Source organism: Cebus imitator, unplaced genomic scaffold (genome assembly GCF_001604975.1).
Source record: "Cebus imitator isolate Cc_AM_T3 unplaced genomic scaffold, Cebus_imitator-1.0 Scaffold114, whole genome shotgun sequence".
Lineage (NCBI taxonomy): Eukaryota > Metazoa > Chordata > Mammalia > Primates > Cebidae > Cebus > Cebus imitator.
Window position 1 is genome coordinate 1,672,791 of NW_016107429.1, and position 25,704 is coordinate 1,698,494.

Sequence of the window (25,704 nt, forward strand, 5' to 3'; positions counted from 1 at the left end):
AGAGCAAGACCCTGTCACAAGGCAACACCAACAAGACACCAAAAATTAAAAAAAAAAAAAAAAAGTTGTCCTGTGCATAGGAGAAAAAATGTCAATTACAGGAAAATATCAGCCTGACCTTTGATTTTTTCCACAGTAAGATTCAATAGTAGAGGCCAATGGACCAATACTTCCCTTTTTCTGAGGGAGAAATTATGACTAACATTATCATCTTTAGCTACATTTCCATTTGACATTCTTTTCTTATGTTAAATACAGAAAATAATCAAATATATTTGCTAAAATATGTCTACTTCAGCATTCTGTTGCAAACTTGTAAATACCATTTTTGTTAACTAACAAAAAAGATGTAATGCCGAGGAAACAGATTCTAAAATCATAGGCAATTGGAGACATTGCTGCCTGCAATCTTAAAATACTGGCACACTCCACTCTTGCCTGAAGGATCTGAGTCATTTTGACACAGAGAGGCATCCTCCATTTCCAGTCTAGGCACAAGACTTCAGTTTAGGGGTTTCCAAACAGAGTAGTGCAAGTGTATCTTAACGTTTTAGATTCCAAGAAAAATAGGACCCGATTCCACTCAGTATCCAATAACTGATATTAAACTTTTTGCACACAGCACAGTTTTCCCCGGACTATCAAAGCACTAATTTATTATATTTTACCCAAAACACACCCTTCCCCAAATCCTATGTCAATACTGTCCCTTTCTTTTACAGATGAGAGAAATCCAATTGTTCCTCTTGGATACCCTCCTTTGTTACAACTACCGAATAAATCAGTCTTTGGTGGACTGCTGTCTATCCCTCGTGGATATTATTCCATTATTAACAAAAGTACTCCAATATTTAGAAAGCATTTCTCACCATTGGTCCCCATATTTTCAACAATTTCTATTTATATATACACACACATACACACACACACACACACAGAGATAGATGTACTGAATGTTTCTGAGTTAGTGTTAATGTGTATGACTGCAATTCTTTTCAGTTTATATTTTACTTTTGGTCTTGAGCATTTTATTAGTACATGTATTATTGTAAAATCAATTAAATTATCATATTTTATAAATGAAAAATGGACAGTTTTAGGAATAATACTTTGGTTTTTCGTTATTTGTACGGATTAACTGAAATCTTACATTAACTGAAATCTTACGCGCGCACACACACACACACACACACACACACACACATACACGAGTAGATTTTTATTAAAATGTTTCTTTTGTTTTTGTCCAATTTTTGTAAACTGTTTTTATTTATCTGATGATATTTTTTCAATAAGTAATAGGTTAAACTGTTGCTCAAAAATTTAGCCAAGTTTGTATTCTACAGGGATGTTTCTTACAGGCCCCAAATTATTTCTCCCAGTTGCATTTATCATTGCTGACAAGTAGAGCAATAAAAACATCTCAGTTCTTTCTCTGGAGCCCTCTTGCAAATAGACAATGTAAGGAGAGATATTTCTTTATATTAGGGCTGCTGTCCTTTCCATTGTTTACCTGGAAATTTAAGAAACACTATTTTATATTATTTTTATTGTGTTAAGGCAGTGCCAATCTAGATAAAATATATAGCTGTTACCTAATGATGTCATAAAGGATTGAGGAACAAAATGCAATTTCCAACTAGGATTAGATTTAATATTCAGAGAGTTGTATATACAGTACACTGAATGCCCCCTAAATCCCATCTGCCAGTAAATTTTCATATGTGAATCTTCTACATAATTTTATAAGTTTTACTGAAGTTCTCCTCAGAATACAAACCATGTTCCAGTCTTAGGTTAGTTTCATGAAGAAATGTAAAATCCCTTACAGAAATATATTTTTAGTTTCACACATCTATGTAGCTTAGGCTGAAGTTTTAAAAGGTTTAAAGACCTTTCAAATGTTCTGAAAAGAGTGGTTGACAAAAATGATATGCTTTGGATTTGTGTTCCTGCCCAAATCTCATGTCAAATGTTAATCCCCAGTGTTGCAAGAGGGACCTGGTGGGAGATGATTGGATCATGGCAGCAGATTTACCCCTTTCTGTCCTGGTGATAGTGAGTTCTCAGGAGATCTGGTTGTTTAAATGTGTGTAGCACCTCCCCTTCCTCTCTCTTCCTCCTGCTCTAGAGATGTAAAGATGTGCCTGCTTCTCCTTTGCCTTCTGCCACAGTTGTAAGTTTCCTGAGGCCTCCCAAACCATGCTTCCTTTAGCTACAAAATAATGGGCCAATTAAAACATTTTTTCTTCCTAAGTTACCCAGTCTTGGGTATTTCTTTGTAGCAGTGTGAGAATGGTCTAATACAACAATATTACATGTTCTTATAATTTGCCATTTGATTGTGAGCTTTGATTAGATTTAACAAAATACTATGTTGTATGCTTTCTCTTGTTGCTTATAAATACTATTTGTCAATTGTCTAAAAGAATGTGCTACTTAAAATCATTTAGTTACTTATTTTGAAGGTGAATATTAGCTCTAAATTATACCAAAGGCTTTTTCTCTACTTATTAATTTTTAATATAAAAAATTGATGTATGTTAAAGTCCAATACTAAATGCTATCTTAATCATCTGAAGACAAGGTCCATTAAAATTATAAAAAGAAATAAAACATTATTTTTAATCCCTGTTTCAGTCAACATGTAATAAAACAGATAGTAACTTGCCATTAAAAACCCATCCAGATTTTTTTTTTATATTGTAATCCAACAGTATAAAGCAGCAGTTTATTCTACAGTAATAAGAGAGCTATATTCTTGTTGAAGGGAGAGAAAGAGAGAGAGAGGGGGGAAAGAAGAAAAGGAGGGAGAGAGGCAGAGGGGGTGGGTCAAGAGAGAAGGTAGGAAAGGGAGAAAAAAGCTAGTAAGAATATAAAAATACATTCTGTGTATTTTAGAGAGGAACACTATCAATCAAGACTTACTTCATTAAGAAGTTATCCTTTGAAATTGTCCTTGGAGCAGTGTGAGGATTTCAACAGGGTTGGAGCGTGACTGTATTTATATATGGAAGGAAGAGCAAGAACTTAGGAAATAATTTGGAAGCCTAGGTCATATTAAGAAAGCTAAATAATATGTAGTCAAATATTTAAATAATAACTCTAGAAAGCATGTTTAAAGTCTAACTTGAAGGTTTAGTCATGATTCTACAGGTAATAATTGTGTTTGAGTTTATCTTATTGGTCTCCTGCCACAATATTTTATAACATCTCAATATTATTATTATAAACCATCTTCATTTTTAACCAATAAGTCTTCTGCTAGAATTTATTTCTTCAAATCTGGATATTTATGTACTCACTAATTTTGTAAATACTCTTTCTTTATTAGAAAAATTAGTTTATTATTTCCCCTTCACACTTACTTCTCTAGACCAAAAAATACATTTTCTTCAGCATTTACCATGAAATTTTTCTACTTACTGTGATGGGTTTTCTTCATTTCCACTTCATTTTAACCATATGCTGATCAAAACAAAGTATAGCTTAATAGGTTATGTCTAATATGGATACTTTTTAACTGTGGAGCTTCTTAAACATTTTAGACTACTGATGCCACTACATTTATAAAATAAATGTTACCTACTACTATAAATACACGCCTGAATAAATGACACTTCATTCATTTGATAAATATAGAGTCTCAATTACGTTTCAGGGAATTTACACATTTATGTGAAAAAAACATAATCATCAAAAAATAATCAATGGAAAATTCTAACTTACAACATTGTCTCCCATTCTACATAGATCTCCATGGGTTTGTAATGTTTCTGCAAGTCTGCAGCTTTAGATCTGTACTATTTTTTTTCACAGCTGTTTGTATAGCAAACAATGTTGGAAGATATGGTATCTCCCTCCAGGGCAGTGAAAAAAATTGTTTCCTGACTAGAATAATAAAGATAATGTCTTTCTCTCAGACAAAGGTTGAACAGGTTTACTAGCAGCCCTCTTTAGAAGATTGGATTTCCTAAGCATGTGGTTTTTCAGCTGTGACACAAACCCACTATTTACAGAACATTCACATGAAGTTACCTGTGCATCACTGTTAACGCGTTTGGGGGATGAAACAGGTTTATAATGGCTATTGTGCTGTGGGCTTCGTCTTTAGGGAGAAAAAAAAAGTAAATATTAAATAAAATAATAAAATGTTGTGACTAAAAATTAACATGACCTTGTAGGTGGAGTTCCTTGGGTTAATTTCAATGCATTGTTGTTGTGTCTACATGTAAATATAGAGTATGGATTGATGTGTCCTATGTTTGTATATCCTATCTTAGAAGTGCCAGAGGACAATTTTCTGTTTGGAAAGAGCTTCAGGTAAAGAAGTGCTAGTGGGACACATTTTCCTGGTATTTGCCACTAACGAATGGATCAAAATTTAGTGGAATGCCTCTCTGCCCTGTGTCAAAGCTTCCACAACATAGGTGAGGTCCTGTTGGTCAACATGTCAGAAGCCTCAGTTGCAATGTCCTAACTATATTGTTATCACACTTAACTCCAGAAGCGGTGGTTGATAAGCCTTGAGAAAATTCTGAGGGCCTGTTTGACAAGTAAACTTTTTTGAGATTATGTGGGTAGATTCACAGGGTCCAGTGCCTCCCCAAAGAAAAATTGTGTCTTCAGCCCTTTACCCCTAAAAAAGGAGGCCCATCACCATATTGGACACTGAGTATTGGAGACAGTTCTGTGACTGGAGATTCTGATTGGAGCATCTGGCAAAGAAAGGCAGCCTGTAGCCAGAAGCACCCCTTAAAATTTTCACCTTGCATCCTTCCAGATATGACTACGAGGTATGGTACACATCTTTGGAAGAGCAGTTCTTAGCCTCCTGCCATGTTCTTGTTGAAACTGAATACCTGTCCATGGAGGGCTTATGACTCTGGCCTAATATTCTCACTTGGATGGGGGTCAGTTTGGAATACAATGACTAACAAGGTGAGAGGAACCTGAAAACTTCACTTATCAAATGCAAATGCTGTATTTGTAGAACATTGGCTATGCATTTCTATATTTTTAATAATGTAAAAATAAAATTGATTTCTTAAAAAAGAATCAGCAGACTCAGTCCTAATGGCATCTCAATTTTGCATGAAACTATGATGGGCTAACTTGTGAGTGAACTTGCAAGCAGGATAAAATCTCACATTCTTCTAAACTCTTAACAGTGTAATATTGGGATTCTTTTTCCCATGAGAATAAACACCTTGTACTTACTTATTTTACATATAATTATATCAGTGTGATTATTCAAATTTAGGCTAAGTTCAGTTATTCTGTTCTTTGCTATAAATATTTTGCTTTTATCTAAAAGTGTTGACTATAATTTTGTTTATGTCACATAATCAATATGCTTATTTACCATGTATATTTCTTACAAAAGAAAACTATTCTCAGCATTGTTTGTAAATTGTGGTTTGCAAAACTTTTAATACTATGAGTTAGTCATGAATATTAAATTAAAAATTCAATTACATCACACAAATTAAATCATAGTCAATTAAATCATGAATATTAAATTTATTCATAAATATTAATTTAATATAAACATAGTCACATAAATATTAAACATGATTTATTGCTTGGGGATTTTATGAAACATGAAAACCCACATAAATTGTTTAATACAGTGCATGGCAGATAGCCATGACATTATTTTTTAGATATGATTATTAGCAGTTGTGAATAATGTTTAACTTAGTCCAGAAAATTTCAGAAAATAATGTTCTGATCTAGAATTTATAAATTGTTTGGTTATTTATTACATAAAATTTATGCTTTTAACACTTTGCCACTCCAAAAATATGTACAAGCAATTTTGCAACATCAATAGATGACGTTTGATATTATAACTACCATTCATACTCTTGCAAAACTAATTATATTGTATTATAATTTCCTTTTTTTTTCATACTGATTTGCTTCTCCTCACTAGACTTTGAATATCTCAAGGACAAGGACAATGTTTTGTTTATCTTTGTAGCTCCTGTGTCTAACATGCTAAGTAGGAGATTGAATTCTTGTTTGGTGAAAGGATATAGGAAGATACAAATGTATGGAAAAAGCTTCTTATATATATTCTATATGAAAGTCATTTACATTTATATTAAAATTATATGTTTATACCGCATCAGTAAAATATATGTCTTCTCGTTTTTGAAAACTCTTAGTTCAGATGTTTTTCAGTTTTAATAAGTGTGGCATACAGCACTACAAAGAGTGGAATCCTATCATGGAGGATATTATTTTAGCATAAAAATGCATTGTCAGAATAATGTAGTCCTAAAATCAAAAAATTTGGAGGAAAATATATGTTAACTATTTGGATGGAGAAATATTATTTTATTATGTTAATCTCAAAGATCATGGCAGTCGTTGAGACTTTCAGGAGTAACTGAAAGCACATTACTGAGCCTTAGAACAAAGTAGATCAAAACATGTATTTTAGCACAAGGTCGGAGAAAGGCAACTCAGAGAATCTGTGGTTTAAACAATGTGCAGGCTTTATAGCACAAAACAGAAGATTTAGGTGTGACTCATTCATATCACAAAACATTAAGAGAGAAATAAAATTTCAAGTGTCACCCATGGATTCAAATCAATTATTTATGATGGTTAGGCTCTGCAAATCAATATTTGTACTGTAGGAGGTAGCTAAAGGAAGATGTATACTTTGAATCCTCTCAGATATTGAATTAAATTGATTTGTGCCCATTTGGAATAACATTAATTTTCGTCTAGATTTATTTGCAAAAGTCCATTTATAGAGTAAACATTGAAACTAAAATGTGATTCGGGGAGGAAAATATACTTGGAAGGTGATCTAATTTAAAGACTTCAGTTGTAACATATATGTAATATATATTTAGGTTGTAAAACTAATCTGCATCAACATAATTTTTCTAATAGTGAAGAATCTGGACACTGTTAAAGGAATATGTATTAGAAATAGTGGATTAATAGATCTCTGAAAGTAAACATGCTGAAAATTTATGGGATGTGACTGAATATTCAATAAAATATATCTAGAAGTAGATAGATATAGATACGCTATAAGATAATTTTCAGAATGAAGGTTAGCTCTGACGTCTATTGTCGCCACTGTAACTCCAGTCACTCCCAATGACCCCTCTCAATAGTAACTACTGCAGTAGTTTCTACTACCATTTTATCTGAAGCCCGCAAGTCAGTAAGTCTCATATCATTAGCTGCCTCCATCTGGTTGCTATGGCAAGGACTTCAGACAGAATTCTCTATTGCAGAAGCTGTCAGGGCTGTGTTCCTTCTTCTGTTCTGCTCATTAATGATTTTCTTTGATGTGTTATTGTTCACTACAGTCTAATTAGCGGGGTCTATCTACTTGTTCTTTTAAAAATCATCTATTTTACTATTATGTAGCTATACAATGTGTCATCTTGAATTTTTCAGGATTCTGTAGACAGATTGACAAAATGAACTTATATTCTACCCCCACTATATGTTCTCTGTATCAAACGTATAGAGACTGCATATTCTGAGGTGGAGGCCACACACTTAGAAACTAATGTAACTTGTGAGAAAAAAGATAGTAATCTTGGATAAAGATTGGACTTTGCAATATCCTGAGAAATGATCTATGATAAAACAGTTGAGGAATAATATGTAAAATCTCAATGTGAAGTAGAATGTAGAAATAAATGAATATTATAGAATATATACTCGGATTATACAATATAATCTAGAATAAAACAGTTGAAGTATAATATTAAAAATCTCAATGTCAACTAGAAAGAAGAAAAATACACACAAATTCAGATTACAGAATAAGTACTCACGAATTTGAGTAATGAAGTGAAGTCCTTTCTGGAATTTTTTTTTTTTTTTTTTATTCCCAGCAACTTTGTTTACAGGATGTGGATTCTTATAGGCTTCACATAGCTATAATTTTTTTTTTTGAGGCAGTCTCACTCTGTTGTGCATGCTGGAGTGCAGTGACACTCTTACTTCACTGCAGTCTCCACCTTCCAGGTTCAAGTGATTCTTATCCCTCAGCTGGGATTACAGGTGTGAACCACCACACCCGGCTCATTTTTTGTTTTTTTAGTAGAGATGAGGCTTCAATATATTGGCCAAGCCAGACTCAAACTCCCAACCTCAGGTGGTCTTCCCATATTGACCTCCCAAAGTGCTGGGATTTCAGGAATGAGCCACCGTGCCTGGCCTGGAAACTTTTGTTTATACTGCCCCTTATCCATACAACACTAACCTATTCACAGGAGTGCTTATCAAGTATTTCGTGAACATAACTCTGCCATAATGCTTTGTGCTGGATGGATGACAAAATAGTATGGTACAGTGACTTATTTTCCTCATATTGGTGGAAACATATAGTTTAAAATTATGCACACAATTTATTGTTGGCTAAGACATAATCTCATATTTTATTCTTATACGTATTTGCTTCCTTTTAGAACCCTGTATATTTAAAATGAGATTTTCTTTTGGCCTTTGTAGTGGGATACCTTATTCTTCCAATCTGATCATGATTGGTATATGTATATCTACGTATAGGAGGAAGATTACCCTTTCTGTTATCATCTCAAATATTGTATAACTTGATTTTATTAAACAGTGGTATTCATTAAAAGAAACAAATCTACTTGCTTTTCTTCTTTTCTTCCTTCCTTTCTTCCTTCTTTCCTTATTTTATTCCTTGCTCTGTTTCCTTTCATAGAAAACTGAATTGTTATCTAGTCTTTACTTCTTTTCTAACCTAGCAAAAGCAATCAAATTGAGTATTCTTGTTATCTAAGCCCCAAATTTTTTTATCAGATTACCACAGTCAAAAAGGGAGAGATAATATGGAGATTCATCTACCCAATCCCATTGTCAGGAGCTGAACTGGAGAGAGAGAAGCAGCCAGGTGTCAGGATAATAGCTTGAAGACAACGAAGCAAAATGAAAATAACAGCCAAGGCTTTATTACCTTACTGGAATAGTTACACTAAGGTGCTATTTCCCCTACTGTTCCATTTTTCTCATGAATGGCAATGGGCAAGGGCCAAATGTGTCAGCACAGATTAAAGAAATTATCTCACTGCCAAAAAAACCATGAAAAAAGGTTTCTGGAATTTTATGGTCCCTGGTGCTGAGTGGAGAAAGAGGTAGAAAGGCCAGGAGTGAAAAAATAATGAATATTGAGTCAGAATGGAAAATAATTTTCTTCAGGGCTCCCTTCTTCCCTGCTAAGGAGTTCTAAACAGAGGCATCTAGGGTTGGCCTCACCTGAGGGCCTATGATAAAGAAGCCTTTCATTGATAGTACCTAGTTGGAAGTGCAGATATACGTAAGAGCATGGCTGGCCAGAGTTTCCTGAGTTCTTGACTGCAACTCCTTTCAGAAGATGCAATGCACTGACTGTGCCCCAGGTCTCGTATAGGGAGGGCAGCTTTCTGCTATGAGGCATACTTAAAAATCTGATGTACTAGCACCAAGTGAACATGGCCAGGGAGTTGGGGAATAAAAAGAAGGATAGGTGGTCCCTTCTCAGAACTGAAAAGCTTATATAAACATCTCACTAGCATCCTTCAAGAATGTCCAGTAGCTTCTGCTAATACTTCCTAAGACCCATTGGTGAAGAGCCTCAAGGGACCCTCAGATTACCTGCAAAATTTCCACTAGCATCTCACAGTATGTCCCTGGGATTCTCCTAGCACCTGCCCAAAGTGCCCGCATGGAATCTTCAGGCTTTTTCTCCCCCAGAATGGCATTGTACTTAATCTACCCTCCTGTTTGCTGCCATGATTTGTCAAGAGCTGAGCTGCCAGGAAACTGACTACTTACCCATCTCACTAGTTCATCCAGAAACAGAATTTCCTTCAAATAGAATACCACAGTTTCGGATGTTCTCCTGATGAGGAAAAAGAAAGACCATTCCTGAATCACTTCGGAGTATGAAAATATGTAAGCCCTGCATATGAAATTTGGTGAGAGGCATTGAAATGCCGCTTTGTTCATGATGAATGTTTTCTAGCTTGGAGAAAAGACCCACTACCACTTAGGTCATAACTATGCCATTTGGCATAGGTGTTTACCATTTCTAACTTGTTTGGAATATAAGAAAATTGAGCGTAGGTTCTTTTCCAAAGTGTGGAATTGGAAGAAGCACAGTAATTTTTATCTTTTCCCTCAATATTTAGAATTGTGCCTTATTTCATACACATTAATTGTACCTTTTTCATAAATGCTTTATCAATAACAGGCTCTTGATTCTTGTTCGGAAAATAGACGTGCTTCAGTCAATAATAGGCCAAGGTAAACATCTGGTCCAGCATGACTTAGTGGGTTTGGAGCGCAGGCACACAACTCCGTTCATTATATAACCTGTGTGTGTATGCTCAGACTCAGCTCTGAGCTACTATTGTCTGCAAAAGGTATAATTATGCTGCTGACAACTGTGCACAGGGCCTGCACCCAGAGAGAGAGGATGAAGCCATGTGGAACTGTTAAGATTCCTTGAGTGTTTATTCAGCTACCCGCCACCTCCTTGCTGACTTCCCTCAGACCTCAGTTTGGGCTAAAACCTGACAATTCTCATCATATCTGTGAAGAAGTAATTGATATCAGCGTATATTTACCTGAACTTGGGTGATGAAATGTATAACACTAAAGTGGTTTCTTAATGCTTGATTAGTACTTTTCGGTACCTATACTTACTTAAAAATATGTTGTATTTCCAATTGCTAGCTGACAGTAACACAATTCAGAAAAGCTTACTGCATATAAGTAGTAAATTGTATTTAGAAAGTACTAAATATTTTCTTGATTAATTTTATATCACCACCTTTTAAATTAATTAATTTGTTAATTCAACAATTTAGTGAATGACTAATTTTACTATGTACTATGAAAAGGACATGATAAACAAAGTGAACTGGATGTGGACTTGTTTTCCAAAATATGGTATCTAGCTGGTGATTCAAATAGAAAGAAAATATGCATTTCCAGAACAAGTGTGTTTGACTATTTATGACCCAACCCTTTCACATAGGGAATTGGAATAGAAGAGAAAAGCTGACACAATTTAGCCAGTTTGTTCTGGAAATTTGATATTTAGAGATATAACTAAATATAGTCATTCTGGGTGATTCAACTAAGATGAGGCATGCAAACCTAGGTATTATAGAGTGAACATGGGCCCAGAGAAGCAGCAAAATTTGGTCTAATGAAGAAGAATGTAGCTGATGGAGAGGGACATATGGAGATGAGCAACTGAATATATATATATATATAAACACTAATTCTGTTTTTTCTTCCTCCTGAAGCTCAACTGCCTCCTTAATGTCTGTTCTTAAATTCTTCTTACATGTATATGTGTATTTAACATGTCTTAAATTGGAATATGTTTTCTAATTAATAATAACTTATGAAAATTGTTGGCCAGGTGGCAGTAGGAATGTAGTTCTCATTGCCTTTGTTTTTGCAAAACTAATCATACCCATTCATATAGTTGTCATGACAATTGTGTTAACTGCATTTTTGTTACATGTTTTGCGGATGGTGCCATTTAAAAGAATACACCATGATTATTCACAAAACAGTTTTTTATTGTGAAAAGTAATAGGCAAGAAAACAGAGTAATGCCACAAAAGTATGATACTGGTGGAGCAAATATTTATCATTAGGGAAATAGTTGCAATAAATTAGTTCTCTGACAAAACAATAACAGAATAATATCACACAACAAGTAATGCAACAAAGCTAGATGATGTTTCTAAATGCCTGGAAAACTGTTACATTTTTCAAAGCAAGAAAAGCTGTTGTGATATATTCAGGCATCTCACCGAACTATCTTTAAGACCTCAAGCATAACTATTTCAAAAATTTCATGCTGAGTTTGAATAGAATTTTTTAAACTAACAATGACACATTATTTAATTAAGGAAAAGTGATAGCATGAATTTAGTCAAATGGGAAATGCTAATAAATACCCAGTATTCTTCAACATGCCAAACATGTACTGTTAATGCTAAATATACTTAAGAGATACAGATCATAAGGACTGATTGCAAAAAAAGCACATTACTGTGAGGCTCTGCTTAATAATTTCCAAAAATAAATTGCCATCATATTTAGTTTTAAACCACTGAATGAAATTACAGCCCCAAGGTGTTATTTTTGAAATCACCCAAAATCAAAAAGTTGATAGATAATGGCTGAATTTTTGTTGGGTTGATTAAATTTCTTCTGTCACACAAGTCTCAGGGTTTTGCACAACCACCTAGTATGTTAGTTCTTTATGCATTTGAGGGCATATATTTGATTATTTAACAAATTAGCTTGCCAAAAGTAGAGCTCTGTCTTTCTCACTCTCTTTTGTTTTCTTCCTCACTCTCTTTTGCTCTCTCTCTTTCTCTAACTCCCTCCATATGTATACAAAATATGTATATAAATGTGTGCAAAATGTGTATGTGCATATATCTATATACACACAGACTGTATTCACACACTTATGTATGTGTGTATTAGTGTAGATTAGCTAAAAAAGAAAAAAAAACAATATAGCTGATCTACACTTCATCACTATTAATTAACTCATGGGTTACATAGCTTTCCAAAATATATCCTTGACAACCTGGAGATAAGGGAGAACTCCCAGTATTGGTATTCCTGAGACTTGGTCCAATGTGACCTTGGATAAACATCTCAGGCTACTTCAGGTTTTACCTGGCCCCAGCCTGGCAATCACTCAACAAGAAGGGGACAATTAGGGCCTCATGAAAAAAAAAATTGGTTAGATCAATCTCAACAGGTAGTTCTTTTCTAAGAACAAACTCTTCTTAATTTTAACAAAGTATAAAAATAAATTGTCAGGACAGTGGTCTAATTTCTGCAATTCCTGTTCCTATGGGATTTTATTTCACACAGTTTAACATTCTGTGTTAAATAACTTTCAAGACACATGGAAATAACAATAGTTTATTGGCTGTGTTTTGCTTTCTTGTTTATGTTTGCATGAAATAAATCAAATAAGTGATGTGTTATGCAATTTTTTTTTACTTTAATACCTATCATCTTCTTTATAATTACTGTTTTATGTGACATTTTTTATTATGGTAAAAACATTTAATATGAGGTCTGCTCCATTAAAAATGTTTAGGTGTACAATACACTATTAACTATTGGCATGATGTTGCATTGGAGATCTTTAGGACTTACTCATCTTGTATAACACGAACGTTATACCCTTTGCATTACGACCCTCTATTTCTCCCTCCTCCCTGCCCCTGGCAACCACCATTCTACTCTCTGCTTCTATGAGTTTGACTATTTAAGATACTTAACAAGATGAAATCATATCATATTCATTATTCTGCAACTGATTTATTTCACTTGACATAATATCTTCAAGATAGAAAAATGTTGTTGCATATTGAAGGGTCTCCTTTTATAAGACTAAATGCTATTCCACTGTTTGTGTATGTCACATTTTTATATTCATTCATTCACTGAGGTGTATTTAGGTGGTTTCAATTTCTTGGCTATTGTGAATGATGCCATAATGAGCAAGGGAGATAATCTAAGATACATGTTCCAATTTTTAAAATACATATGCAAATGTAGGAGCATTGGATTGTATGGTCATTCTATAACTACCATAGGTACTTTTCAGGTGGTTTTATATTTTTTAAAGAAAGTTCCTACTGTTTTCCTTAGCAGCTGCACCATTTCGTATTTTCACTGACATTGTACAAGGGTTCCAGTTTCTCCAAATTTTCACCAACACTTGTTGCTTCTTTTTTTCTTTGATAATGGCCATCCTAACAGGTGTGAGGTGACATTGTGGTTTTGATTTGCACCTCCCTGATGATTAGTAATACTGAACATCAGTTTTCATATACTTATCAGTCATTTGTTAACTTTATTTGGAGAAATATGTATTCCAGTCCTTTGCGCATTTTAAAATTGGGTTTTGGTGGTATTTTCTTTTATGTTTTGTTTGGTTATTTATTTTTGCTTTTGCTTCTGAAATGTAAGAGTTCCTTAATATTTTGTATATTAATATTTTATCAGAGCATATATTCTCACATTATGTAAATTGTCTTTTTTCTCTGTTAATAGTTTCCTTGATGTGCAGAAGTTATTTTTTTGTTTGATATTGTCCAACTTGTCTATTTTCACTTTCATTGCTTGCACTTGTTGTATTATATACAAGAAATCATTGCCAAGACCAGTGTCATGAAACTTTTTACCTGTGTTTTCTTCTCATAGGTAAAGAGTTTCATGTCTTATGTTTACATTTTTAATCCATTTAAATTTTGAGTTCATTATCACGTATGGTATACAAAAAGCTTCCAATTTCATTTTTTTACATGTGGTTATGCAGTTTTTCTAACACCATTTGTTGAAGAGACCATCCTTTTTACCTTGTGTGTTCCTGACATTCTTGTGATGATTAGTTAGCTGTACATGTGTGGATTTATTTCTGGGGTCTCTATTGTGCTCCATTGGTTTTTATATCTGTCATTATGCTGGTAGTATACCTTTTCCATTAATGTAGCTTCATAATGTATTTTGAAATCAGGAAGTGTAATCCTCTAGCTTTGTTCTTCTTGTTTGATATTGTTTTGACTATTCGAGGTCTTTTGTGGTTCCGTCCAAATTTGAGTATGTATTTTTTTTTTTCTATTTCTGTGAAAAATATCACTGGAATTTTGATAGAGAGTACTTTGAATCTGTGGATCACTTTTGGGTGGTAGTAACATTATTTAAATATTCCTTCTAATCCATGAAAATGGAATGTCTTTTCATTTGTTTGTCTTTAATGTCTTTCACTAGTGTTTTGTAGTGTTCAGTCTACATCTCTTTCACCCCTTAAGTTTATTCCTAGGTATTTTATTCATTTTGGTTCTATTTTAAATGGTATTTTTTTCCTAATTTCCATTTCAGATAGTTTACTAGCAGTATAGAAATATGACTAATTTTTCTTTGTTGATTTTGTGTACTGCAGTTTTACTGAATTCATTAGTTCTAACAGGTTTTATTTTATTTTATATTATTATTATTTGAGACAGAGTTTTGCTCTTGTGTATAATGTGTATATTTAGCCAAATGATGGTGCCCCATAAGTCTTATAAGGCTTTTTTCCTCTTTTTCAATCTTTTTTGCCTTTTTGTTCCTCTGATTTAATAATTTTCAGTGACCTGTCTTCAAGTTTGCTTATCCTTTCTTATGTTTGATCTAGCTGGCCTAACCCTCTAGGCCAGCTAGAGGGTTACTTTTTTTTGTTTACTTTTGTTCAGTTATTGTATTATTTAGCTCCAAGATTTCTGTTTGATCTGTCTGTCTCTGTTTTATGTTTGGTCTGACTGTTTCTAGTCTGCTTTTAAACCCCTCTGGTGTGTTTTGCTTTGTTTTTGTTTTTGTTCAGTTGTTATATTATTCCGATTGAAGGTTTCCATTTGGCACCTTTTTCTGTCTCTTTATTGAAATTTTCAGTTTGTTCATGCATTGCTTTCCTGATCTTATCAAACACCTTTATGACGGTTATTTTTAATTATCTTTCAGGTAAATTACATATCTTCCTTTCATCAAAGTCAGTTTCTAGAGATTTATTTGTGCCTTTGTCTGAGATACGTTTCTGTTTCTTCACTTTTCTTGACTTTGTGTTGGTATCTGTGCACTATAAAAAACAGCTACCTCTCCTAATCTTCACAGACTGTTTTTATGTAGGAGAAGGCCCTCACCAATCAGCTTAGTCAAAGATTCTGGTGGCCTATCTCAAGCCTTCCTGCTAGTCCAACCTGGTTTTTTTGTACTTTGTGGCCCCTGTCAATGTTGAGACATAAGCAAGGCTGGAGCTATTTTCTAGCTTCGGTCCTTAGAAATGTTGGGCCATTGGTTCCTCTGTCCAACTCTTTCCNTCTTCCTTCTTTCCTTATTTTATTCCTTGCTCTGTTTCCTTTCATAGAAAACTGAATTGTTATCTAGTCTTTACTTCTTTTCTAACCTAGCAAAAGCAATCAAATTGAGTATTCTTGTTATCTAAGCCCCAAATTTTTTTATCAGATTACCACAGTCAAAAAGGGAGAGATAATATGGAGATTCATCTACCCAATCCCATTGTCAGGAGCTGAACTGGAGAGAGAGAAGCAGCCAGGTGTCAGGATAATAGCTTGAAGACAACGAAGCAAAATGAAAATAACAGCCAAGGCTTTATTACCTTACTGGAATAGTTACACTAAGGTGCTATTTCCCCTACTGTTCCATTTTTCTCATGAATGGCAATGGGCAAGGGCCAAATGTGTCAGCACAGATTAAAGAAATTATCTCACTGCCAAAAAAACCATGAAAAAAGGTTTCTGGAATTTTATGGTCCCTGGTGCTGAGTGGAGAAAGAGGTAGAAAGGCCAGGAGTGAAAAAATAATGAATATTGAGTCAGAATGGAAAATAATTTTCTTCAGGGCTCCCTTCTTCCCTGCTAAGGAGTTCTAAACAGAGGCATCTAGGGTTGGCCTCACCTGAGGGCCTATGATAAAGAAGCCTTTCATTGATAGTACCTAGTTGGAAGTGCAGATATACGTAAGAGCATGGCTGGCCAGAGTTTCCTGAGTTCTTGACTGCAACTCCTTTCAGAAGATGCAATGCACTGACTGTGCCCCAGGTCTCGTATAGGGAGGGCAGCTTTCTGCTATGAGGCATACTTAAAAATCTGATGTACTAGCACCAAGTGAACATGGCCAGGGAGTTGGGGAATAAAAAGAAGGATAGGTGGTCCCTTCTCAGAACTGAAAAGCTTATATAAACATCTCACTAGCATCCTTCAAGAATGTCCAGTAGCTTCTGCTAATACTTCCTAAGACCCATTGGTGAAGAGCCTCAAGGGACCCTCAGATTACCTGCAAAATTTCCACTAGCATCTCACAGTATGTCCCTGGGATTCTCCTAGCACCTGCCCAAAGTGCCCGCATGGAATCTTCAGGCTTTTTCTCCCCCAGAATGGCATTGTACTTAATCTACCCTCCTGTTTGCTGCCATGATTTGTCAAGAGCTGAGCTGCCAGGAAACTGACTACTTACCCATCTCACTAGTTCATCCAGAAACAGAATTTCCTTCAAATAGAATACCACAGTTTCGGATGTTCTCCTGATGAGGAAAAAGAAAGACCATTCCTGAATCACTTCGGAGTATGAAAATATGTAAGCCCTGCATATGAAATTTGGTGAGAGGCATTGAAATGCCGCTTTGTTCATGATGAATGTTTTCTAGCTTGGAGAAAAGACCCACTACCACTTAGGTCATAACTATGCCATTTGGCATAGGTGTTTACCATTTCTAACTTGTTTGGAATATAAGAAAATTGAGCGTAGGTTCTTTTCCAAAGTGTGGAATTGGAAGAAGCACAGTAATTTTTATCTTTTCCCTCAATATTTAGAATTGTGCCTTATTTCATACACATTAATTGTACCTTTTTCATAAATGCTTTATCAATAACAGGCTCTTGATTCTTGTTCGGAAAATAGACGTGCTTCAGTCAATAATAGGCCAAGGTAAACATCTGGTCCAGCATGACTTAGTGGGTTTGGAGCGCAGGCACACAACTCCGTTCATTATATAACCTGTGTGTGTATGCTCAGACTCAGCTCTGAGCTACTATTGTCTGCAAAAGGTATAATTATGCTGCTGACAACTGTGCACAGGGCCTGCACCCAGAGAGAGAGGATGAAGCCATGTGGAACTGTTAAGATTCCTTGAGTGTTTATTCAGCTACCCGCCACCTCCTTGCTGACTTCCCTCAGACCTCAGTTTGGGCTAAAACCTGACAATTCTCATCATATCTGTGAAGAAGTAATTGATATCAGCGTATATTTACCTGAACTTGGGTGATGAAATGTATAACACTAAAGTGGTTTCTTAATGCTTGATTAGTACTTTTCGGTACCTATACTTACTTAAAAATATGTTGTATTTCCAATTGCTAGCTGACAGTAACACAATTCAGAAAAGCTTACTGCATATAAGTAGTAAATTGTATTTAGAAAGTACTAAATATTTTCTTGATTAATTTTATATCACCACCTTTTAAATTAATTAATTTGTTAATTCAACAATTTAGTGAATGACTAATTTTACTATGTACTATGAAAAGGACATGATAAACAAAGTGAACTGGATGTGGACTTGTTTTCCAAAATATGGTATCTAGCTGGTGATTCAAATAGAAAGAAAATATGCATTTCCAGAACAAGTGTGTTTGACTATTTATGACCCAACCCTTTCACATAGGGAATTGGAATAGAAGAGAAAAGCTGACACAATTTAGCCAGTTTGTTCTGGAAATTTGATATTTAGAGATATAACTAAATATAGTCATTCTGGGTGATTCAACTAAGATGAGGCATGCAAACCTAGGTATTATAGAGTGAACATGGGCCCAGAGAAGCAGCAAAATTTGGTCTAATGAAGAAGAATGTAGCTGATGGAGAGGGACATATGGAGATGAGCAACTGAATATATATATATATATAAACACTAATTCTGTTTTTTCTTCCTCCTGAAGCTCAACTGCCTCCTTAATGTCTGTTCTTAAATTCTTCTTACATGTATATGTGTATTTAACATGTCTTAAATTGGAATATGTTTTCTAATTAATAATAACTTATGAAAATTGTTGGCCAGGTGGCAGTAGGAATGTAGTTCTCATTGCCTTTGTTTTTGCAAAACTAATCATACCCATTCATATAGTTGTCATGACAATTGTGTTAACTGCATTTTTGTTACATGTTTTGCGGATGGTGCCATTTAAAAGAATACACCATGATTATTCACAAAACAGTTTTTTATTGTGAAAAGTAATAGGCAAGAAAACAGAGTAATGCCACAAAAGTATGATACTGGTGGAGCAAATATTTATCATTAGGGAAATAGTTGCAATAAATTAGTTCTCTGACAAAACAATAACAGAATAATATCACACAACAAGTAATGCAACAAAGCTAGATGATGTTTCTAAATGCCTGGAAAACTGTTACATTTTTCAAAGCAAGAAAAGCTGTTGTGATATATTCAGGCATCTCACCGAACTATCTTTAAGACCTCAAGCATAACTATTTCAAAAATTTCATGCTGAGTTTGAATAGAATTTTTTAAACTAACAATGACACATTATTTAATTAAGGAAAAGTGATAGCATGAATTTAGTCAAATGGGAAATGCTAATAAATACCCAGTATTCTTCAACATGCCAAACATGTACTGTTAATGCTAAATATACTTAAGAGATACAGATCATAAGGACTGATTGCAAAAAAAGCACATTACTGTGAGGCTCTGCTTAATAATTTCCAAAAATAAATTGCCATCATATTTAGTTTTAAACCACTGAATGAAATTACAGCCCCAAGGTGTTATTTTTGAAATCACCCAAAATCAAAAAGTTGATAGATAATGGCTGAATTTTTGTTGGGTTGATTAAATTTCTTCTGTCACACAAGTCTCAGGGTTTTGCACAACCACCTAGTATGTTAGTTCTTTATGCATTTGAGGGCATATATTTGATTATTTAACAAATTAGCTTGCCAAAAGTAGAGCTCTGTCTTTCTCACTCTCTTTTGTTTTCTTCCTCACTCTCTTTTGCTCTCTCTCTTTCTCTAACTCCCTCCATATGTATACAAAATATGTATATAAATGTGTGCAAAATGTGTATGTGCATATATCTATATACACACAGACTGTATTCACACACTTATGTATGTGTGTATTAGTGTAGATTAGCTAAAAAAGAAAAAAAAACAATATAGCTGATCTACACTTCATCACTATTAATTAACTCATGGGTTACATAGCTTTCCAAAATATATCCTTGACAACCTGGAGATAAGGGAGAACTCCCAGTATTGGTATTCCTGAGACTTGGTCCAATGTGACCTTGGATAAACATCTCAGGCTACTTCAGGTTTTACCTGGCCCCAGCCTGGCAATCACTCAACAAGAAGGGGACAATTAGGGCCTCATGAAAAAAAAAATTGGTTAGATCAATCTCAACAGGTAGTTCTTTTCTAAGAACAAACTCTTCTTAATTTTAACAAAGTATAAAAATAAATTGTCAGGACAGTGGTCTAATTTCTGCAATTCCTGTTCCTATGGGATTTTATTTCACACAGTTTAACATTCTGTGTTAAATAACTTTCAAGACACATGGAAATAACAATAGTTTATTGGCTGTGTTTTGCTTTCTTGTTTATGTTTGCATGAAATAAATCAAATAAGTGATGTGTTATGCAATTTTTTTTTACTTTAATACCTATCATCTTCTTTATAATTACTGTTTTATGTGACATTTTTTATTATGGTAAAAACATTTAATATGAGGTCTGCTCCATTAAAAATGTTTAGGTGTACAATACACTATTAACTATTGGCATGATGTTGCATTGGAGATCTTTAGGACTTACTCATCTTGTATAACACGAACGTTATACCCTTTGCATTACGACCCTCTATTTCTCCCTCCTCCCTGCCCCTGGCAACCACCATTCTACTCTCTGCTTCTATGAGTTTGACTATTTAAGATACTTAACAAGATGAAATCATATCATATTCATTATTCTGCAACTGATTTATTTCACTTGACATAATATCTTCAAGATAGAAAAATGTTGTTGCATATTGAAGGGTCTCCTTTTATAAGACTAAATGCTATTCCACTGTTTGTGTATGTCACATTTTTATATTCATTCATTCACTGAGGTGTATTTAGGTGGTTTCAATTTCTTGGCTATTGTGAATGATGCCATAATGAGCAAGGGAGATAATCTAAGATACATGTTCCAATTTTTAAAATACATATGCAAATGTAGGAGCATTGGATTGTATGGTCATTCTATAACTACCATAGGTACTTTTCAGGTGGTTTTATATTTTTTAAAGAAAGTTCCTACTGTTTTCCTTAGCAGCTGCACCATTTCGTATTTTCACTGACATTGTACAAGGGTTCCAGTTTCTCCAAATTTTCACCAACACTTGTTGCTTCTTTTTTTCTTTGATAATGGCCATCCTAACAGGTGTGAGGTGACATTGTGGTTTTGATTTGCACCTCCCTGATGATTAGTAATACTGAACATCAGTTTTCATATACTTATCAGTCATTTGTTAACTTTATTTGGAGAAATATGTATTCCAGTCCTTTGCGCATTTTAAAATTGGGTTTTGGTGGTATTTTCTTTTATGTTTTGTTTGGTTATTTATTTTTGCTTTTGCTTCTGAAATGTAAGAGTTCCTTAATATTTTGTATATTAATATTTTATCAGAGCATATATTCTCACATTATGTAAATTGTCTTTTTTCTCTGTTAATAGTTTCCTTGATGTGCAGAAGTTATTTTTTTGTTTGATATTGTCCAACTTGTCTATTTTCACTTTCATTGCTTGCACTTGTTGTATTATATACAAGAAATCATTGCCAAGACCAGTGTCATGAAACTTTTTACCTGTGTTTTCTTCTCATAGGTAAAGAGTTTCATGTCTTATGTTTACATTTTTAATCCATTTAAATTTTGAGTTCATTATCACGTATGGTATACAAAAAGCTTCCAATTTCATTTTTTTACATGTGGTTATGCAGTTTTTCTAACACCATTTGTTGAAGAGACCATCCTTTTTACCTTGTGTGTTCCTGACATTCTTGTGATGATTAGTTAGCTGTACATGTGTGGATTTATTTCTGGGGTCTCTATTGTGCTCCATTGGTTTTTATATCTGTCATTATGCTGGTAGTATACCTTTTCCATTAATGTAGCTTCATAATGTATTTTGAAATCAGGAAGTGTAATCCTCTAGCTTTGTTCTTCTTGTTTGATATTGTTTTGACTATTCGAGGTCTTTTGTGGTTCCGTCCAAATTTGAGTATGTATTTTTTTTTTTCTATTTCTGTGAAAAATATCACTGGAATTTTGATAGAGAGTACTTTGAATCTGTGGATCACTTTTGGGTGGTAGTAACATTATTTAAATATTCCTTCTAATCCATGAAAATGGAATGTCTTTTCATTTGTTTGTCTTTAATGTCTTTCACTAGTGTTTTGTAGTGTTCAGTCTACATCTCTTTCACCCCTTAAGTTTATTCCTAGGTATTTTATTCATTTTGGTTCTATTTTAAATGGTATTTTTTTCCTAATTTCCATTTCAGATAGTTTACTAGCAGTATAGAAATATGACTAATTTTTCTTTGTTGATTTTGTGTACTGCAGTTTTACTGAATTCATTAGTTCTAACAGGTTTTATTTTATTTTATATTATTATTATTTGAGACAGAGTTTTGCTCTTGTGTATAATGTGTATATTTAGCCAAATGATGGTGCCCCATAAGTCTTATAAGGCTTTTTTCCTCTTTTTCAATCTTTTTTGCCTTTTTGTTCCTCTGATTTAATAATTTTCAGTGACCTGTCTTCAAGTTTGCTTATCCTTTCTTATGTTTGATCTAGCTGGCCTAACCCTCTAGGCCAGCTAGAGGGTTACTTTTTTTTGTTTACTTTTGTTCAGTTATTGTATTATTTAGCTCCAAGATTTCTGTTTGATCTGTCTGTCTCTGTTTTATGTTTGGTCTGACTGTTTCTAGTCTGCTTTTAAACCCCTCTGGTGTGTTTTGCTTTGTTTTTGTTTTTGTTCAGTTGTTATATTATTCCGATTGAAGGTTTCCATTTGGCACCTTTTTCTGTCTCTTTATTGAAATTTTCAGTTTGTTCATGCATTGCTTTCCTGATCTTATCAAACACCTTTATGACGGTTATTTTTAATTATCTTTCAGGTAAATTACATATCTTCCTTTCATCAAAGTCAGTTTCTAGAGATTTATTTGTGCCTTTGTCTGAGATACGTTTCTGTTTCTTCACTTTTCTTGACTTTGTGTTGGTATCTGTGCACTATAAAAAACAGCTACCTCTCCTAATCTTCACAGACTGTTTTTATGTAGGAGAAGGCCCTCACCAATCAGCTTAGTCAAAGATTCTGGTGGCCTATCTCAAGCCTTCCTGCTAGTCCAACCTGGTTTTTTTGTATAGTCTGGATCCTGTCAATGTTGAGACATAAGCAAGGCTGGAGCTATTTTCTAGCTTCGGTCCTTAGAAATGTTGGGCCATTGGTTCCTCTGTCCAACTCTTTCCCTCCCCAGGGAGAAGGTGGGAGCTAAAGTTTTTGTCTGCTTGGTCTGCACTGAGCTCGGTGTTAGGAGGTTGCTGATGGTGGGGAGGGAACTACTGTAACTGTCATCTAAAACAGCCATGTTTGTTCTCACTTGACTCTAGGCAGCTTGAGTGTGCCTGGTTCCATCAGCTCTCTCAGATAGGCAAGGCAGAATCCAGTCTTCTGAGTAGCTTCCCAGAAAAGTTACGTTGTTGGATGTATGCTCCAACTTTTTTCCTCGTTAAAGAGAAGCTTGGCACAGAAGGGCTTCTATGGTGCTGCCAGGGGATGAGGAATATGGTGAGAGGGTGTTTTAAAACTAGCCAGGGTGGCTGGTTTCATGCTTGATTAAGGTTCAGAAACCTCTCAGCCAGTTTCTGTATTTCTCATAAAGGGAATGTGTCTATGTATTGAAGAATCAGAGGTTCATGAGGTTGGGGAGGATATTTCAGGGCTTCTTGACTGAAAGGAAGGAGATTTCAGGGCTTCTTGCTAACATTACTCCCTTTATATCCTAGATGCCCCCTCACCCACCCCTTAACAAAACCTTCCATTAGCACCTCTAAAAACCCAACACCAAAAAAGAATGAGTGCCAAGGATTTGGGAAAAAAAAATAGTCCAGAATCAACAACAGATTTTCTATTTTAGTCAATGTTGCTTCTTGGTATTTTTGAAAAGAAGGAGGAAAATATTGTTTGTAAATCATGGAATTCAATTAATCTGAGTCAGAGAATAATTAAGCTGAGTCATGGCCCGATTATAGAAAACTATTAGAAATGCCTTACCAGTTAATTTTACTTAGGTTTTCATTTTTGTACTTGCATAGCAATGAAAAGAATATAAATGAATATGGTTAAAAATATCTAAAAGCAACATGTTCATAATTATAGAGTAAAAGCTCCATGTGTGAAACTTACCATTGTGTCCTGGTTTACTTGGGAGTTATCTTTCCTTTCCTAATGGCAAATTAAAAATATATCGTGCAAACAATATTATGTCATAATTGATAAAATAAGGCATTCATTTATTTACATTAATCATGGAACCACGTGTAGAGTGAATATATAAGAAAAACTTTGCTGATTACATCTGGGATTAAATTCATCTGAGAAACATTTTTTGAAATAAGGAAACTTGTGTGTCAATCCACATAGGTCTTTAAGAATTATTTTCTATGGCAATAAAACTATTGTTTTTGTTGTTTTATCTCAGCCTCTTTCAAAAATTTTCTGGTTATTTGGAGACATTATTTATTAATCTTAAAATCATTAAAGAGTTAATGCTGCTTCTCTTAGGGCTTAAGACTGGAGTAACCATGCCACATGGAAGAATCTAGCCAGTATTGTCATCAAACATAAAAACTATTATCTAATGAATGGATCTAAAATAAAAATATTGTTTTATATTTTCATGACAATTTTTCATGCAAAATAAATTAATTCTTAATTCTTAATATACTTTTTATGCTTATAAATAGCATAAATAGGGAAGCAAATATCTTATAAACTACTCACTACAATATTTCACATCGGTTTAGATGATAAATGTAGGATAGTGTGTTACAGTATGTCAAATAGTGTAGAAATGAAAATATTATATAATAAAATATCATAGTTGCTTTTGTATTTGTAGAAAGATTATCAGGTGATTTATATTCTACCATGGTTGCCGTTATTATTACTATCAGGCAATACAAAGCATATAGTAGGTTTAGTATAATGAGTGAAAATCTTTGCTTATTTTATAGTTTATTATCAGTAGCACAATAAAAGCTATATAGTTTTACCAAGATTAAATATAAATATTCAGTTGTTTATTGACAATATTCTTCAACAATTCCTAATATTCAATGGAGGATGGATTTTTAGTTAATATACTGTTTTTTACTTATTGCTTTTATTGTTTAGTATGTACTTATGTGTGATACAGTTTGGCTGTGTCCCCACCCAGATCTCATCCTGAATTCCCACGTTTTGCGAGGTAATTGAATCATAGGGACAAATCTTTCCTTTGCTGTTCTCATAAGAGTGAATAAGTCTCACAAGATCTGATGGTTTGGAAAAAGGGGAACTTCCCTGCACAAGCTCTCTTCTCTTATTTGCCACCATGTGAGATGTGACTTTCACCTTCCCCCATGATTGTAAGGCCTCCCCAGCCGTGTGGAACTGTAAGGCCATTAAACCCCTTTCTTTTGTAAATTGCTCAGTCTTGGGTATGTGTTTATCAACAGCATGAGAATGGACTAAAACAATGTTCTTTACAGTAAGGATAGTGTTTGTTACAGTTCAGGGAACTATTATCACAGAAAGCCTGAGTCTGCTATACTCAGAATGATCTGGTTGCAAGGCTTGCCCTTGGCTGGCAGTCTGGGACCTGGATAAAAGTGGCTTGCTATGCTTACGTTGTGTATACAAACAACATGGTTTATCTTGAACACTAGCTTTCCCTATGGGGCTCTGAAATTTGGTAGGCAGAAGGTAATTATGTGACTAGCTCCCAGTTAAATTATTAGTGGTGAGTCACTAATTAACTTCCATGATAAAC